Source organism: Ictidomys tridecemlineatus, chromosome 9, assembly GCF_052094955.1.
Source record: "Ictidomys tridecemlineatus isolate mIctTri1 chromosome 9, mIctTri1.hap1, whole genome shotgun sequence".
Taxonomy (NCBI): Eukaryota; Metazoa; Chordata; class Mammalia; order Rodentia; family Sciuridae; genus Ictidomys; species Ictidomys tridecemlineatus.
In genome coordinates, this window is record NC_135485.1 from 79960876 (window position 1) to 79980013 (window position 19138).

The window sequence follows — 19138 nt, forward strand, 5'->3', positions numbered from 1 at the left end:
ATGTTGGTGGACTGGCCCCATTAGTCCCCCAGTGCTGTGGCCTGGCCCCCACAGGCTGCCAGGGCCCCGGGCTGTTGCTGGAGCCCTGGAAATGGGCTGGTCCCCTGCCCAGCACCACTCAGAGGGCCTCCGGGAGTCCCAGGCTGCAGCTCCTTCCCCCCCCCCCCCCCCCCCCCGCTCAGCACTTGGCAGCAGTTTGATTCTCTCCACAGCAGCCGGCTACTCCTGCAAACCCGACCTGTTACGGCGCCGCCCCCCCCCCCCGCCCCCGTCATGTGTCCCTGGGGAGGTCTCACCTAGAGGGCAGGGCTGTGGTTCTGTAGCACCAGCCACCCAGGGGGCTCTCAGGGCCTGCGGTCCCTGACAAGAGCCAGGCAGGCCGCAGGCAAGCTTTGTCCAGGGAGGAGCTGGCTGTGGGCCTGGCAGACGCAGGTGATCTGGCTGAGCCCTGCACTGTGCTGGGCAGGAGGAGGACCCACGTCCTGGTGTCTCCGGAGTCTCCAGGGCAGTGGGCGGGGAGGTGCAGATGGACTCGCAGGAGCTGGAAGGAGCCCCCTGGAGCTCTGGGGACTTCCTGGAGGGAGAGACTCTGGGCCCAAGGTTCAGGGGACGGGTGGAGGGAAGCCAGGTGGCCTAAGAGGAAGGGAGGGACACCCAGGCAGCGGGCAGGGTGGCTTCAGTGCACCTTTGCACACTTGCTGTGAGTGTGGGAGCAGGCACTTGCACACCTTGCCCAGGATGCCCCGCCCACCCCCAGGAGGAGGCAGGTGCCCGGGAGCGTGCGGCGCTGGGCGCATGGGGCAGTGGAAGGGAGGCAGCTGGAGAGGTCCTGGGCCCTGGCCTGGGTCCTGGAGACTGCGGACTACGGGGGTCGCGGCGAGGAGGGGTGGCTCTGGGCCTGAGTGTGTCCAGGGGGAAAGAAAGACGGCCCTGGCCGGGAAGGTGCAGGGGTGGACTGAGCAGGCCTGGAGAAGCAGGGAGGCAGACCTGAGGTCCAGGGACACCTCAGTCCAGAGGCAGGAAAGGCAGCCTGGGGGCTGTGACGGGGACGAGTCCCAGGGGCCCATGCCCCCGGCCCCGGGCTGCAGTGGTGTCTGAGGCCCCGTGGGGAAGCTGCTGTCGGGCCGGGCCCTTCCTTCCCTGGGCCCCCGCTGTCCTCCCACCCTCAAAGCTCCCCAGTGGCTTCCCGGGGACCTGGTCACCCAGAGGCAGCCCGCTCCCCCCCACTGCTTTCCTCCTCCTAAGCCGTGCTGCTGAGCCTGGGGAGGAACCTGGGGTGGAGCCTGGGGAGGAGCCTGCGGTGCCAGGTGGGGCCAGCAGCCCTGGTCAGTACCTACGTACGTTCCGTCAAGAGAAGACACAGGACACTTGGCTCCTCCCCCAATGTCAAGAGGGTGGTGGGCTCCGTAGCCCCTGTGGGGGCCGAACCTGTGTGTCAGTGCGGCTGGGGCTCCTCCATCACCAGGGGAAGTGGTGTGAGGGCCACGTGCAGGGTGGGTGTGTGTCTGCCTGCTCGGTGTCCGTGACCTGGGATGTCACCACCCACTGCGGGTCTGCCCTCCTCCTCCTCAGCTGCCAGGCAGCTCACAGACTTCAGTTAAAACCTCACAGTCGAGGTCAGGGTCAGGAAGTGGCCTTGGCCTTCTTTCCCATATGGTAAACTGAGGCAGAGGGGCTTCTGCCGCTGTCCTGAGGTCACAGAAGTCGGCAGGGCAGCACCTGGACACCAACAGAACGTGCCCCTGACTCTTCCCCAGCACCGTCCAGCCTCCTTCCTGGGAGAAGGAGGCGAGGGCCAGCGGGCTCTCCGTGCATGCCCTGCATGTCCAAGGCACACGGCCTGCACTGGGCAGGCCTGCTGGCCCTGCTGCCTTCAACAGTCCTCACTGACTTCAGAGAGAGTCTGAAGTCCCTGAAGCTCTGAGACAAAGGGCTTGCTTCATGACTCTGAACCTCCATGATCCCACAGCCCTTCCACTCTTCTAAGACCTCCTTTTATGTGGGAATTCCAGAGCTCCTGCTGTGTCACAGCAGGCAGAATTCCACAGGGTAGACTTCTCAGAAGGGACTCAGGCTCAGCCAACCAGAGGAAGATTCAGGCCCTCTCCCTGAGGGCCCTGGAGGGGGGGGCCTTCCTGTGTCTCCCAGCCCCCGCAGACACCAGGCGCTCCTCGGCTCCCAGCGCTGCCTCTGTCCTCTCATGGCCTCCCCCTGTCTTTCCCTGACACTTCCCCTCGGGCTTGGGGTGCACCTGGATAACAGGTGGGTGTCATCTCAAGACCCCTCCATAAACTTCATTATATACGCAAAGACCCTTTTTGTCTCCAAATAACATCACTTTCACAGAATCAGGGGTCTAGGAAGTGGATCTATCTTCTGGGGACCCCCGTTCAGTCTGATGTACAATGGCTTCGTCACATGGAGAACCTGCAACAGCCAGAGACTTGGCACCCATCGTTCCTGCTGTTTCTGAAGCCCCCAGGGCAGCACCCCTCACGTGTATACTCAGGTGCCACTGCCGAGGGTCACAAGGGGCAGACGGCCTACCATAAACCAGGGAGCCCAGGACTGCCAGGCGGCAGGGTCCAGGTCCTGGCCTTGGTCACCCTGTCCTTCCCCCAGCTGGACTGGGTTCAGGGAGCTGTGTTCAGGTGCTCTTTCTGGCCAGTTGCCTTGGGCCTCAGGAAGCCCATCTCTATGCTGGGCTCCCTCGAGTGGATGCAGTGACAACCCTGTCCTTGGGGCTGAGCTCACCCCAGGCCTCTCCAGCTCTCTTAGCAGGAGGGTTGGTTAGGAATCTGTCCCCTCTGCTGGCCAAGTGATCACGGTGCCTTGAGGTGAGGAAGGAAGGGGCTCAGGTGGACAGTACCATTGCTCAGGAATGTCCCCGCATTCTGTGGCTGTGGTCACCACCTCGCCCCAGGCATGGGCTTCAGGGCAGGCTCCCCTTTGTCCATTTGTCCTCCTCCCCACTGTGGATGTCACATGCCCTCTGGTCTCAGGGTCAGGACTCTGGTTCTCAATGTCCTGGCCTTGAGCTCTTCTTTCAGATGTCACCTGCCACGCAGAGGGCCCTCTCCAGCTTCTGTCCCGAGTTGACCATGGCTGCCCCTTCAGCCGCTGGACACAGCCAACCCCTCAGGGCTGGGTCCTCCCCGCAAGCCAGATGGTGGCGGGATCCAGATGGTGGTGGGTGCTGCTGGTCCCCTGGGCCCTCTGTCTTGGCCACCCTTAAGCATCTTGGCACCCCGTCTGCCTTTCTTCTGCTCTTTGCAGAACATTCCAGCAGCATGGGAATTAGTTCACGTTTACGATGGAGATCACGGGGAGAATCTAGGCTCGAGGACCTGAAAACGCCTCGGAGCCCACGTGGGCACCGCCACCATTTAGTGGAACACCAGGGGGGTTTATTTTGGGAAGCTGTGGATCAATTTGTGGTCTCCAGAACTCTCTGTTGTCTCAGCTGATGTGTGGAGATAAGTGTCCCGGGAGGAGCAGCGTGAGAAAGCAGAAAACGCCTGACGCGGCTCCTCGGCCACCGCGTGCTGAGTCAGCTGTGCTTCTCCTCGCGGAGAGAGGCAGAAGGGTGTGGGGTGACCTGGTGGGGCGAGGGCTGGGGTGGAGCAGGGCTGGGGCTGGGGTGAGGGCTGGGGTGGAGCAGGGCTGGGGCTGGGGTGAGGGCTGGGGTGGAGCAGGGCTGGGGCTGGGGTGAGGGCTGGGGCTGGGGTGAGGGCTGGGGTGGAGCAGGGCTGGGGCTGGGGTGAGGGCTGGGGCTCCAAGGGTTAGGGTTAGGGCCAGGGTTAGGGCTAGGTCTAGGTGCATGGCTAGGGCCAATTCTAGGGTCAGGTTTATGGTTAGGCCTGGGGCTAGTTCTAGGCCTAGGTGTGTGTGTGTGTGTGTGTGTGTGTGTGTGTGTGTGTGTGTGTTCAGTCTTAAGGTCATCTCAGGTTTTTGTTTTTGCAGGAGGAATCCTAGGGCGAGGGTTTAGGATTCATAGATTTAGGACTCGTTGAAGTTTGGTTTTATGCTATTTTTTTAACCTGTTATCTTCAGTTCTCGGAGGGTAGTGTCATTACTCGCTTTACCATTAGGTTTCAGGCCAGCTTTACTTTAAAGACGGGGCATTTGAGATGTACCATATTTTAGGGATCTATTTGGAGTTGGGTTTGGGGGAGTTCCCGTCTTAGGGTCAGTGGTGGTGCTGGGTGTGGTTAGGGGAGTTTGGTTTGGTTAGTCCCATGGTCTGTTAGCTCTGGGCAGTTCCCAGGTGGGCTTAGGTCTAGAGTTTTGGTTTGGACACGTGTTGGGTTGAGGGTCCACTCTCCTGTGGTCTGGGAACCGCTGCCTTTTCCTGGCGACACTGACGTCCTGTGGTGCCTGGTGTGTCTGCACCTGCAGGACCGCGTGCTCCCCTCTGGGGCATCCATGGCCGCAGCGTGCTGCAGGCCTTCCCGTGAGGCATGGACTCAGGCCCCCCTCTGAGTTCCATGTCTCTGTGCACCCCAACCCCCTTTGTCGACCCGTCTGTCTGCTGGTTTGGGGGACACTGAGGTGAACAGAGACCTTGAGCCACGAGGAGGCTGAGGACAAACGCTGGCTGCGGCTGAGGCAGGGTCTGTGGCTCTGAGTGGCTGTTGAGGAGTAAAGGGTATTTCCACCCGTGGCTGGGGTGCAGAAGAGGGCTGCAGGCTGTGGAGGCTCCAGCAGCCTCCTGGCCGAGGTCATTGCCCTCCTGTACCCCACATCATCCTCTCGGGGTCTGTCCAGGGTCTTGGCAGGCCCAGGCCCAACTAGTACGCCGTAGGTGACCTGGAGCCTGGTGACCAGAAAGCACAGAGGGAGAAGGGGAGGAGTGTGAGGGGATGGCAGAGATGGGGAGGGAGAGGAGACGGACATCCTGGGGGACTGCAGCCTGTGAGGAGTCCAGACAGCCTGATGGACACTGTCTAGACCGCCTGACAGACACAGTCCAGACAGCCTAACTGACACTGTCCAGACAGCCTGGCCAACACTGTCCAGACTGCCTGGCCAACACAGTCCAGACCGCCTGACCAACACTGCCCAGACCGCCTGACGGACACTGTCCAGACAGCCTGACCGACACTGTCCAGACCGCCTGACAGACACAGTCCAGACACCCTGACGGACACAGAGCACGGCCTTACCTAGTGAGAACATTTAAGGTGCAGCTTCTTACTTGAAAACAAACAAGTGATCAGCATGAGAATGGAATTCTCGGGAAACAAGGACCCTGATTGGCCGTTCCGCCTGCAAAGATTCCTCCTAGATTCATAGATATGAGGGAGGTCCCTCATCGTCCACCCCAGTCCCCCTTCCACAGATGGGCCAGCACCGGGTCAGCAGGCGCCTCAGGAAGTGGGCTCAGGCTGAGTCAGGTCCTCTCCTGCCCACCCCTCTTCTGGGTGGGCAGGGCTGCCGACTGAGCACAGCCCAGGGGCTGTGTCCTCAGGATGTCCCTGAGGTCAGGTACAGGGAAGGGAGGTCTAGAACAGTTCCTGACAGACAGAAGAGAAGCACAGGGACATCCCTGTCCCCAAAGAGGCTTCAGAAACTGTTACTGACCATCAGAGGACGCGCTGGTAGGAATTCCGCTGACTGAGGTGGTTCTGTCCTTTTCCCCTGCTGAAGGGTTGCCCCGTCACCACTGAGAACCAATTGGTGGCACCTAAAATACCTCCTTTCTGACTTAATGTCAAGGAGGACAGAGCCTCCAGCAGCCCACCCAGGAGAGGCCAAGGGTGGACAGAGTCCCGGGAATGTAGCAGGACAGAGGACAACCATGGCCCCGGTCTCCAGCTCCCTCCCCTGGACCCCAGGCTGGATATGGGGGCAGGTGGCATGGGGACAGGAAGCAGATGGGGAGGAGGACCTGGCATGGCTTCAGTCCCTGGGTGGTGTCACCTGTCGGTGGGGGGACTTGAGCCTCGTTTGCTCAACTTGAAATGTGGACTGCAGGGCCCACCCTGCTCCCGGGCGGTCACATCGGGCATGAGTGTGAAGGCCATGTCTCTTGCAGCTGGGAAGCAGCCGGCACAGGTGAAGGACCCTTGTACCCTGCGAGCCCCGGGGGGTTCGGGGGGGGGTGAAGGGGTGCTGCCCCTTCCGGGTCCACACCTGCCCAGGTCAAGCAGGAGACTTTCCTTCAGACCAGGAAAAGTCCCGCAGCCAGGCTGCCAGGCCTGGGGCCGCGTCTGGGTTCCATGGCGGCCCCCCCCCATGACCCTGAAAAGTCCCCTAGTCCCTGGCAAAAGTGGGGACTTGGCACCCACCTGGCCATTGCCGGTCTATTTCCCACACTCGCACAAAGGTGCATCTGTCCCCTCCCTGGAGGGACACAGAGCCTGGGCAGGACCACCCCACTGCCCACCACCAGGGAAGCTCGGGATTTCCCCTGGGCAGCTGAGCAGGGGCTGCCCGTGGGCCCACACAGGACGGTTTCCCAGTCTGAGGTCAACCTGCCGTCCCTCGCTGTCCCCTCAGCAGAGCTGCCGGCTACCCCCGTGCCACCCCCATGCCACCCCGAGGCCCCCGGGGCTGAGCAGGGCTTGCAGACAGAGAGCTGTCCAGCCACTCGGGTGACCTCCCGCTCTGAGGACAGAGCCTCAGGGCAGCTGCCGGCCCCCTGCGCACGTCCCCGTCCTCAGGAGCCTGCTCTGCCGTCTCCTGCTGCCCAGCAGAGCTCCTCAGACCGGTGACTTGTAAAGAGAACAGTCGTTTTCCAGCCCTGGAGCCAAACACCCCTCCCCAGGCTCACGGGGGAGTCGGCTGCGTCATGACCGTCGGGGGAGCCATCGCGGGGACACGTTTCTCCCAGTCCAGGGACAGGTGCCCTTGGCTCGGGGGCTCGGGGGAAGGACTATGTCGTCATCTCGTGGGAGCAGAAAGAGCGCCAGAGGGCCTGCAGCGTCCAGCGCCTGGGACACGCCTCCGCTGCGGGTAGGCAGCTTCCTCATCGCTGTCACCGAAGGCCCGACAAGAACAGTTAGAGGAGGGAAGGGTGACCTGGTGTTCAGGGTTTCAGAGGTTGTCCACAGATGGCTGCGGCCATTCCCCAGGGCCCAGGTGTGGAAGAGTGTGGAGGAGGAGAGCAGCTCAGGACGTGGCCGCCAAGAACCCACCGCAGACAGAATCCAAACCCAAAGGCACAGCCCAATGACCTGCCTCCTCCGCCACACCCCACCTGCCGGTGGTGACCCCCAGTTAACCCTGCGTCAAGGCTCTCCTAACCCAGCCATGCCCCTCCAGGGTGTCCTGCATTGTCTCACAAGCCAAGAGCAGTCCTGCCCAAACCCCCCAGTGCAGAGGCCCAGAGCCCCCATGGAGGAGGGAAGGCCGTGTGCTCTGGGGTGGGGAGGACAGCCGGGTCGCGTGGCTGCAGATGTCTGGCTGTGCTGCCTAGTGATGGCTGTGTCCCCTGGGCACACCCATGTTATGACACCTTGAAGCTGACAAGGGTCTTGAGGGCTCTGTTGGGTTTCTGCTCTGAGCCAGCCCTGAGGGTCATTAGGCCAGGGCTGGCCAGGGGAGGTCAGTACAGAGGTCAACTCGGTGAGGCCCATCATGGGGCTTGGAGGTGTGGCAGTTGTGAGTGACCTCGACTCTTCCCATAGAGTGGGTGAGGGGGCTGGTCAGAGAAGGCTGGAGCAAGTGGGGCGCAGGGTGGCCGTGAGCCCGGGAGAGCTGGTCCTGTGGCCCAAGCAGCAAGTGGCACTGTCACTGTGCCACAGCACTAGGTGTCTTCCCCATGAAGCGGGGGCTCAGTGCCCCACCTGCCTGGAAGGGACACTCTCAGTGGACAGCCACCCTCCCCCTCCTCCTGGGTAAATCGGCCAGGCCACTGGTCCTCAGGAGGTCACTCATTCCCGTCCTGCCCAGGGTCTGCTTTGGATGGGTGGCCTTGTCGAGGTCCTGTGTCCTGCAGTTCCTGATTGTGATTGTGATGCTAAGGGCACGATGAGAGGCCACCAGCACCTTGGGAGGCAACTACCTCGCTGGCAGGTGGTCCAGGTGACAGGTGAAGGTGGGCCAAGTGACAGGTGAAGGTGGGCCAGGTGACAGGTGAAGGTGGGCCAGGTGACAGATTCCCATTCTGTCCTGAGAGCTCCCTGCACATGACCCTTGGTCACCTTCCAGCCCCACATCCCATCTGTACACGGGAGCAGCCATTTCCGCCTGCTGGGAATTCTGTTTGGAGCTTGAAACTCACACGCAGGAGGGACTCTGCCCTAGAACTCCCCAGAGCGGCATCAGGGCCCCTGGAGCGCAGCATTCAGTTTCTGAACCACACTCCGCGGGAGGGCTCGGGGGCCATGGAGGGGCCCTTCCTCAGAGCCGAGGTCCTGGAGCTCAGGTGCCTGGGTGTAGGTGGGCGGCATGGCCCCTGGTCAGCGGAAAGCAGGGGGGGCCAGAGGTCAAGTCTCAGCCCAGAAGCCTCAGGGCCGAGTGGAACTTCTGGGGGGACCCTGACACCCACATCCCAGGAACACGTGGCTGTGTCCTCAGGAAGCCTTGCAAGTTCCAGGCTGGGGAGTGACCGTGCCTGGCCACCTGGGCCAGCTCCGCCATGTTCCTTTGGGGAGAAACTCCCCAACCTGCAGCTTCCAGGTCCCATGCCAGCGGGCGCCAGCACAGCAGGTCCCCGAGAAGCCGTGTTCACTGGTGTGAGGGCGGCCTGTGCTGGCTGATGGTGGCCAGCATGGAGGGACTTCACAGCTGGCCACGGGAGGGGACCCTGGGAGAAGTGGAGAAGGGCGGCTGTGTTTTGTGTGTGCGCGTGGTGGCATCTGTGTGCAGGTGTGACCGCTGGCCTGTGCTCTGTGTGCACACACATGGGTCACGTGGACACGGGGAGCTGAACAGGGCAGCGAGGCTAGTTGAACCCGGGGTGCCTGGACTGGGGCAGGGGTCACAGAAAGCCAAGCCGGCGTCACAGGAGGGCTCTTCTGAGGGGCCGCCTCTCGTCACAGGGTGTCTGTGGATGCAGGGAGCCCAAGCCATCGTGTGTGTTCAAGCAGAGACTGAGAAGCCATTGCTGGTGGTGACAGTGGGCGTGGCTGCCCGGTGGCTCCTCCCTGGCCTGCTGGTGGCCTGCCTCACCTGTGCAGCTGCAAGGGGCTAGGCCCCGGGGGCAGCACACCCGAGCTGGGGCCCTCAGGCAGGAGGCAGGGCCCTCAGGGTGCTGCCTCTCGGAACTTAGCGGAGGAGAAGAAACCGCTTCTGTCTGGAGGCTGGGGCTCATGGGGGGGGGGGGTCTGAGCGGCCCTGGGAGCAACTGGAAAAGCCTGGGGCCCGTCCCGGTGACCAGAGCGGATGGGCTCAGCCTGCGCCTGCCTTGCCAGCATGTTGGTGGCCAGAGGAGAAGCAGGAGCCCGGGACCCACTGAGCCCTGTGGGCCCCTGCTGCCCGAGTGTGGGGTGTCAGGCAGGCTGGGGGAGTAGACCCCAGGGACAGGCCAGTGCCCTGAGAGCCGGGAAGCAGCAGGGCTTCCTTCCTTCCCACTCGGTCTCCTGGTGGGAACCGGACCTTCCAGCCGAGGATGAGGCGGAGCAGCCCACAGTGCATGGTTTGCCAAGATGGGCCCTGACCAGCCCTTCCAGCCGCTGCCCGCCACCGGTTCCCTACCCTGCTCAGTGGGTACAGGTGGGGCCCAAGGGGTCCTGGAGCTAGGGACATGTGGCCTCGGCACCTCCGTGGGGCTGTGCTTGTCCTCAGTGGCTGCAAGGGCCCGAGGTGCGGTGCCCGAGGGCAGAAAGCACCCCCTGAGGGTGGGCTGCACTGTGTTGGGCGTTTAGGGCCCGACTCGCCGTCCCCTCTGTCACCACCGACTGGCAGGACCTGTGGGTTCTCAGCCCTCGGCTGCCCCAGCTGGACGGCGGGCTTTCCCGCATGGTGCTCAGCGTCACAGCCCCAGAGGTCCTGAGTCCCTCCAGCGTCCCTCTGAGGTTTCAGCCCCTTTCCACCCGCTCCTGGCCCAGCCTGAGGTCTTAAAGCACAGACCTGCCTCCCCACCTGGGGGCCAGGCACAGCGGCACCCAGAATGAAGCCCCCCTCCCTCCCTGCTTTTCCCACCATGGTCCCCGGGACACTGTGGAGGCCCAGGAGCAGCGTGGGCAGGGCTGGCTGGAGAGCAGAGAACTGAGGGTGCCCGGCCTTAGCTTTCCTGCTGCTGCCTCGGCCACTGTCCCTCCAGCACTGGGCATGCAGCTGGTCTGGGAACCGCAGCCTCCTGTGGCCAGAGTCCAGAACCTCACCTCCCTTCCTAACACGTGAAGCTGGGCCTCTGCAAGGGCTCTGCCAGCGTCTGGGCACGGTCACACCCACCAGGTGCCAGGAGAGGCCAAGGGACACACCCCAGGCAAGTGGTCAGGGCACTCTCTGTGGCCAGGGCTGTCGGCTCAAACCCACCTGGCCCTGAGTGTCTCCCTGGAGCCTCTCGCTCATGGTCCCCTCGCCAGCACCCCGCCTCGGTCAGTACTGCCCCTTTCCTGTCTCCGCAGATCCTGAAGGCCCTAGGCAGCCGTGAGCTCTGAGGGACCCTTCTCCCTGCAGCCTCCGTGGCTGGCTTTATGGGGGCCTGGCAAGCAGACGCAGTTTTGTAAATACCAGCAGGACAGTGGCCCCAAACCCAAAGTAGACATTTCCCGTGAAGATGTGGGGCTTGCGGCGGGTGCTTTTGAAGTTGGTGAAACCCTGACATCTACACCCTCTCAGTCCCCTCTTCAGGGACAGAATCTCAGTGCTGAGCGACAAGGCTGTCCCCAGGGCCAGCCTCAGTGAGGCACAAAACTCTGTCCACTAGGAGGGCACCACCCCGGGACCCGAGACCGGGAGGTGTCCTGCGTCCCTGCGGGAGGACTTCTGTGGCTAGCTGGGTCCTCCGGGCACCGCCCTCTTTCCGCGTATTTTTGAGAGGCGTCCTTGCAGAGAGGCACGGCTACTATTTTGGTGTGTTTATTTTCTCTGCCGGGGGAGAGTAGCAGCCGCTTTTCCTGAGAGAACCTCAGGAGCCGCTCCCGCGAGGCGCGGGCTCCGTGCCGGGCGAGGCTCCATGTGTCCTCGGGTGTATTTTTGCTCCCCACCGTCTCTCCCTCCACCCTCGGTCCTGGGTTTGCTTTCTTGTAGTTAAATATGCATCCTTGCGGTGGCTCCTGGGTCTTTGCGCGATGGCTCAGAACCTTCTGCTGAGCGTCCTCCTGGCCAGACAGCCCTGGCCAGGGGACCCAGGCTCTGGGAGGGGCCGGGTCTCATGGTGCCCAGCTCTCCCCCAGTGCCCCCCAGGAGCCTCAGACACACTCATGCTGGGCTCCCCCGGAGCTGCTGCACCAGCCTTCCTGGGACAAGGGTCCTGCGTCTGCTGAACAGGGCCCTCCACTCCCCAGGATCCCCGGGAAGCCCCAGCCCAGAACTCTGTGGGGTTGTGCAGAACCCACGTGGCCTCAGTAGGGCCCCGAGATTCCCGTTCCAAGCTGGCTTCCCAGAGCGAAGTACCGATCAGCAGAGACGGTCCAGCCCTGATCCAAGTCTGTCTGCTTAGGGTAAGATGGAGAAGGGACAGGGCCCAACCCTGGGATGGGCCAGCTTGTGCAGGGGCAAGTCCTGGACCTTGGTCCTCACTGCCAGGAGCCCAGGAGGCGTGGTCCAGGGCTCCTGGCGGGGAGGCCCAGGTGGAGCTGGGCAGCTGCCCCAAGAGCGCAGACGCGAGAGGATGTGGGAGGTGCAGCAGACCCGGAGACCTGCACGAGGAGCTGGTGGCCTGCCCGCTGACCGCCGTGGCATTCCGTTGGGGCCATGGTGGGGTCACTGTGGCGGGGGCTCAGCTAGACACAGAAGCCAGACTCCCGACTTGGGCCCCAGAACATTGCCACCCACTGTCCTGCCCACCCACAGCTTGTCACCACTTCACTCCCCCAGAATGCTTGCGGGCACATTGCCCAGGCAACCAGAACGCCAGCGCGTTGCTATCCTTCCTCTCCTTCGAGCCCCTGCGAAGGCTGTGGAGCAGCCTCCGGCCCAGCACCCTGCAGGCTCCCTGCTCCAGCACCCAGGAAAGGGAGGGGCTCCTCCACATGTGCGGCTCCTCAGAAGGGTAGAGGGACCACAGGGTCCCGCGGGCTCTCTTAGAAAGAGCCAGGCTGCATTGTCCCAAAGACACGCTGCCACCAGGGCACAGGCATTGAGGCTGCCTTTCAGGTGGGGAAACAGAGGCACAGAGTGGTCATAGGAGCACCCGAGCTCACACAGCCGGTAGTCTTCAGTGCCAAGATGCCAAGACCTCACACCATGTGGCTTTGGAGCTGGGTCATCTGCGGGCCTCCCTCCTCTTGAGGATGAGATGACCACTCTGGCTGGTCAGGCGTGAGAGGGACAGGAGACAGCCTTGGCCCTGGGGACATTTGGAGTGGGAGAAGTCTCTGAGGTAGGGCTTTCTTCTCTGCAGGGGTTCCCTGCCCTCCTGGCTGCACCACAGAATGCCACAAACCCCCAGACAGTGACAACCGTGTCCGCAGACGTTTCCACATGTGCTCTGGAGGGTCAGAGTCACTCCTAGGTGAGAACCAGCGGTGTGTCCACAGGATGCCCTGCATTACGGCCTGCACGGGGCTATGGGGTAGTTTGCTGAGGCCTGCTGTGCCACTGGATGGGGATGTCCCCTGGGTGCTGTGCACACCCCGGGTACCTCCCAGGTACCATGCCATCACGCAGACTGCCCAGGAGTGGTCTCCCACTTCCAGGTTATGGTTTGGGTTTTGGTTTCTCTCGTAGGTCCCTCGTCCTGCAGGTAGAGATGCCCGGGATCTAGCTCCTGAGCACAGAGATCTTAGGATTCCTGGGTCCTGGACTCCGGGCCCAGATCGGAGGCCACCATGCTGGGGTCCCAGCCAGGCCGTCTATCTGTGGGTCTCACAGGGGCCTCGTCTGGCTCTGAGGGTTTGGTCTGCAGCTGTTTCCCGGCTCGTGCTCGGCAGAATGTGGGGCTTCACATGCAGAACTCAGAGCCCCTGCCTGGCCCACGGCCCCCCGAACGTGGTGTGGAGCCCTTGGCTGAGGCTCACAAGCCCGCTGGGAGCAGGGCCCCAGGGTAAGGAGCTCATCTTGGAGCAGGCCGGTTGGGACCGCTGTTCTTGTCCCTTTCAGCTGGAGCATCCTGTGACTGCCAGGGGAGGTGACAAGCCACGGCAGCACACCCTCCCACAGGTGCTGGCTCAGCTGCTGGAGTCAGGGGAGGCCCGTGCTGCCCTCAGTGTGTGCCCCGTCCCTGCCCCATGACCCCTGGCTCTGAGCTACCTCTGAAGCAGGGGAAGTCCTGGGCCTTGACCTTGGAGCAGGACTGGGCCCAGCCATCACGGGGGTGGTGCTGAGATGACCCCAGGACTTGGGGTGAGGAGGGGGAAGAGGGCCGACCCTCGGGAGGGGCCTCGGAAGGCCTCTGGCCACTCCGGAGCTTCCCATCTGCGGCCACTGTGTCACCCTGTGCCGCTGCCTCCCTGGGAGTCCCACGTGGCTTGCACATCTGGCGTGTGAGGCTGCTGTGGCTCCGTCCTGGAAGGGAGGGATGTTTTCCATCATGTTCAACGGGAGGCAGAGAGGCGCGGTGGGCGCTTACGGGACGCGGACTGACGTCAGGATGAATCAGGGAGGAGCAGCCTCGCGCTGCCTCCAGAGGAAAGTGTTTCCCTCTGAGCCAGCTGCAGGGCGGTGTCCCTGAGCAGGGCAGGGAGGTGGCTGCCCGGGCTCCCGTGGGCGGCCACCTGCGCCCTCCTGGACGGGCAGCCTGGGGACCCTCTGGCCCGGGGCAGCCGGAGCCTCCTGTGTGGAGGGGAAAGGCAGGTGCTGGGGAGTGGCATCCTGCTCTCGAGCACAGAAGTTCTGGGGCCTGGGCAGCGTGGGCTCTGAGGAGAGGGGAGGGGTGGTGGGTCCACTCCCCTCCAATCTCCGAGGCCTCGCTTCCCCTCAGGCACAGATTCCCGTCCCCGTGGAACACACCTCTCTCAGAGGTCAGCGTGGAGGGAAGAGGACGGGAGGACCCAGCTCCCCACCCAGACACTGGAGCTTGTTGGCTCGTGGCGCTGGGGTCAGTCCATGGTGGACGGCCCTGTGGCAGGACATCATGGTGAGAGCATGGGGTGGAGCCAGACCACTCAGGCCGTGGCCGGGAAGGAAGAGAGAGAGGAAGAGACTGGGGTCCTGCAGGCCCCCTCAGGCACACCCCTCACGACCCAAAGACCTCCCACCAGGCCCCACCTCTTAAGGGTCCCACCCGCTCCCAGCAGCACCAAGCTGGGGCTCAGCTCTCCCATGTGGGCCTCCGGGGTCATTCAGGTCCAGCCGTAGGAAGGCCCGCCTACCTGGAGGCTTCACTCTCCCGAAGCTTAGCATTGGGCGTGGTGGCCACCGTTCCCCGGACCTCAGAAGTCACTTCTTCATCCAGCCCCTGGACTCCAGCCTCCACCCCTTTCTGTCTCGTCTTTGCAGAGAGCACAGTCCACTGCCACCTCCAGGAGAAGGGCTCTGCACGGGCCTCGCCCTCCCAGGCCTCCACCACTTCCCTGGCCAAGTCTGGGTCAGTGAGGTGCCCTGGGGCTTGGGCTTCTCCTTGCTGACTCCCTAGGGACTTCCCAAGGCACAGGGACACTTGGGGAAGACTAAATAAGGGGAAAACTGTGCCCCTGGGCGCCACCTACTGTGGGGACAGTTCCCATCCTGCCTCCTGCCTGGCCTGGCTCTCAGTGGGGAATCACGAAGAGGCAGGAAACCCCTGTGTGTACTGTGCCAGTGGCCTGTCCCCAAGATGAGAGCAGGGGTGCTTTCCAGTGGTGCAGAGGTGACCTCCATGTAGTGGCCCAGGTGGCCTCAACAGGAAGGGGCCTTAGTGGGCAGATGCCCTGCATGGGAAGGGGTACCGAGGATGCCTCCCCCGTGGCCACCTGCCAAGCCCGTTACCCCAGGCTGATGTGGGAAAAGTGCTAGGTGAACCCCAGGAAGGCCAGGCAGGGAGCAGCTCCCCAGGACTCCACAGTCACCAAGATCCCACTGCAGAAAAGTCTGAGGAACCGTCATGGCCGAGAGCATCCCAAGGAGCCCCAGGACAGAAGGTGACGTGTCCTGGGCGGGGACCTGGGCCAGGCACAGGATGCGTGGTGGACTAGCAAGACCTGGGCAAGCTGTGTGGTTGAGCACGCGGCCCGCTGTCCTGACGTTGGCCCCCGAGCGGTGACAGGTACACAGGGACCCAGATGACCCCCAGGGGGACTGGGAGCTGAGTCCCAGGCACTCCCTGCTCTCTTTTTTTGTGTGTGTAAAAATTATTCTAAGATGAAAAAGTTTGTTTAGCAAGCTCGCTGAAGTGGGTGGGGGGCAGTCCGGTGGGGTACAGGGTCCTGGGGACTGGGTAGTAGGACCAGAAGTTTCCCAGGTGAGTCCTGTGCACCAGGTGAGGGGTCCTCCTTGCCAGGTGTGGGGACTCCACAGAGGAAGACGGACTGACCGACACTTGTCTGTGCTGCGCACCGTGTCCTTGAGCGTGCCTCGGGTTGTTCCTGGCTCTACCCTGAGAACTGTCCATCCCAGGGAAGGAGAACACAGACACCTGTTGTAGTGTCCCCTGGGCAGGACCAGCACACTGGGGGTGGCAGAGTGAAGCAGCAAGCCCAGGCTTGGCTGACTCCCCAACACACAGCTCTGACCTCACAGGGGCTCAGGGCCAGGGTGTGAAGAGGCAGGGGAGCAGGAATCCACAGAGAACTGGGTGGACCGGGCCACCTGCTGCAGGGCTCTGAGGTCTCGTCCCACCTTGAAGAGTCTGAGGTGGCCCCTGGCTGCACAATCCCAGGGCTCGCCCAGCTTGGATCCTCCCTGCCCCGATGCCCCAGCATGAGAGGGACCAGCAGCCTCTAGAAGGCTCACGCTCGCCGCTAGCCACAGGTCTCCAGTAAAGTGCGACCCTGGGTACAGAGCTGACCTTGTCTCCCTTAACTGACAGTGATTTTCTTCTGTGGGGAAAACCTATGGAGGCAGCGAATTCAATCTCAGTTCTCTGGATCTTCTTAAACGATTCTTGGGAAAAGGAAATTTCAATAAAAAAGGAAGCAGGACTGTTGTACACTAGAGATGGGCAGCTCCCCCTGGGCACGGGGTGCCTGCCGGTGTCATTCTTCATTTGAAAAGTGTCCATCAGAGGCTGCCAGGCGAGCCCACCCTGGCCGGGCCCTGCAGGGCGTGGCCTGGTGCTGCCCTTGAGCAGGAAGGGGGTCCTTCTCCTTCCTGGAGTCCCAGGGAGCACTGCGGGAAAGAGCCTGCAGGTCCAGGCTGCCCGTGGTGGCCGTGTCTGAAGGTCAGGGAGGCCGGGCTGGCCTCCCTCTCACCTGCCGACCAGGGTCCAGGGTCGACACGTGTCCACCTTGGCCCCTCAGCACCCCTGCACACACCCCTCCTCTGCCCGTTGCCTTTCTTGGTATTGGGTTTTGATGGACGTGTGTCATGTGGACCCTAGGAAGCAGTCAGGCCAGCGGTCTGAGGATGCTCTTAGGGCTACGCAGCCACCGCATCAATCCCAGTGGCTCCCGTCCTCCCCACCCTCAGCCACAGCCTACTTCCTGTCTGGATTTGCCTGTTCTGAACGTTCTGCACGGAGCAACCAGCCGACGCGCAGCAATGTGGGTTCACCAAGGGCAGTATTTTCAGGGTCCATCCTTGTCCCTGGCCAAGTCTTCCTGCCCTATCCATGTCTGGACAATGTTTTGTTGTACCTACTGTGCGCTTGGATGGGCACTGGGGCAGCTTTCTCTCTGGGTCACTGAGGTGCTGCCTTGGACATCCGTGGGCCTCTGGGAGTGGAGCTGCTGGGCAGCGCTAACTCCTTTCCAGGACTCACCCAGCTGCTTCCCGCCGCCCACGTGCATTCCCACTGCCGTGACGGGCTCGCCCCCTGCAGCACTGACCACTGTCCACCTTCTGCTGGGTGCTCTCCTTGTGGGTGTGAGGCCGTGACATGTTCTTAAGGGGTCTGTGGATGGTCCGGAGTTTGGGGAAGCTGACCCCACCTCTGCCTGCCTCTGGGGCCACTACAGAGGGCAGCCGTGCTTCGGGGCCTCCCTCCTGGGGTGTGGGGGTCCCCCACCTCTCGGTGCCTGGCTGACAGCGCCATGGTCCCTCCCTGGGTGAGCCCCTCCAAGCCTCCGAGACGGATTCCTCATGAAGTGAGAGCAGCCGGGGGCGTCCAGCCCTGCGCAGGTCAGAGAGCATCCTGGGCTTCGGCCTGGTTCAGAGCTGGCTGGGGGCCACAGGGAAGTGGCATGGGGCCGCTCAGGGTCCTTGGAGGGCACTCTCCAGACCAAGAAATTCCTGGTAGCACTCAGGGCCAGGCTGGGCCCGGGGCCAGGCAGAGTCCAGGGCCTTTGGCCCCTGTACAGGGCCCCTGGTGCCTCTGCGCAGGCCACGCCATCAGCCTGGGCCTTCCTGGGGGAGCAGGTCCCTGCGGGGCTTCCTGGATGCCGGGGAGGGGGAGGCTGGGTCCTGACTCGCCCACCAGCCCTCTATTTTCCCTCTGAACAAATGTGTCACTTTAAAAAGAAGCTGGACTTGGGGAGAAGCGAATCCACCTCCCCTGCCACATGGCCATGGCTGGTTTTCTGCATAACAGCTGGGTGTCTAGGAAATGAGGGGTTTCTATGGTAACCAATTACAGCCCGTGATTGGTGAAAAATCACAGAAATATCCTGTGTGTGAAGTTATGCCGGGGAGGCAGGCCCAGGCTGAGGTGCTGTGGTTTTAATTTCCTGGGGCGATATTTCTCCAAGCCTGGATGGCGGCAGGTGTGCCCTTGCTCGCTCTTAGTGCAGCTTGCTGGGTAGGGCCTGGGGGCCTGGGGGCCTGGGGCCTGGTAAGACCTCGTGAGTCCTAGTGGGGCCTGGGGGAGGGTCTCATGACTTCCTGTGGGGCCTGGTGGGGCCTGGAGGCGCCTGGAGGGGCCCCGTGGGGCCTGGTGGGGCCCAGCACCTACTCCAAGCAGAATCTCATTCCCCTGGGGCCAGACTCCTACCCAGCTGCAGGGGAGAAAGCTGTGTTTTCCACCATCTCCCACCCTCGCTAGGTCGCCAGCAGCCCCAGAGGAGCTGCCTTCAGCACGTGCGGGGGCTTTCACACTGACCTAGATGTCCCCGTGCAGTGATGATGGCCCTGGTCCCTGCACCAAGCTCGGCTGCTTGTGCAGGGAAATTGCACAACACAGCAACCCAGGGAGGAGGCATTAGCATAATGAACACTTCCTAATTTCTGGAGCAAAGCACTTTGATTCTGATTAAGAAACTAGGGCCTTATTATTTGGGGATTAGCCCTTTTTGATAATTAATGCTCACTAATGTGAGGTTCTTTCTCTCAACATCTCAATGACCCCTGGGGACCAGCTCATTCCCAAGTGCCAGGAGGCCTCGGCCCCGGAGAGTTGTGCACACACTGGGACCTAGTTACAGTTGCACACACTGACACACTCCCAGACACGCCTTGCACACTCACTGACATGCAGGCACACCAGAGAGTCTCACACGTGGGCATGTGCAGGTGCCCATGGGCAGATGCAGGGGCACACGGGGCACAACAGCGCATTCCCGTCTCACACGGACACACAGGCACGGTGTGCGTGAGGCTGACTCACATCTGCGGACACACAGCCACACGCATCTTCACACCCACACATGCTGACACACACACACTGCACACAGTCTCTTCCTCGCGACAGGACACACACAGGATTGTCAAAGTCACACCCAGCACACACACTGACACATGCATGCACACGCTGCTGCACACTGGTGTGTGTGCACACTCGACAGGGTGCTCACACTCACCCCAATCCCGTCCTTTTTAAAGTCACATGACACCTATAAGGAAAAGTGGCCTGCGTGTCCCGGAGGCTCCGCCGCCCTGCCCACCCCCACCACAGCAGCATGGAGTTTTGGGATTCATTTTAACTTTCAGACCTGAGGTTGTGACAAGAGCTGAGTTTGAATGGCACCTGTAATCAGTCCTCAGTTATCCGTGCCGTGGGAGAGGGCACGTGGGCCCGCGTCCCCCAGCCTGCCATGTGGTTCTGTGTTGTGCTCCGGATTTTCCCGTGACGCTC

At 62.4% G+C, this 19138-nt stretch overlaps 1 pseudogene across 1 annotated transcript in view; it reads left to right on the plus strand.

Moving 5' to 3' along the window:
- LOC144366825 (adherens junction-associated protein 1-like) overlaps positions 1–19138 on the plus strand; it is a 43335-nt pseudogene that overhangs the window by 15328 nt on the left and 8869 nt on the right. The gene's annotated exons all lie outside the window — the stretch shown is intronic.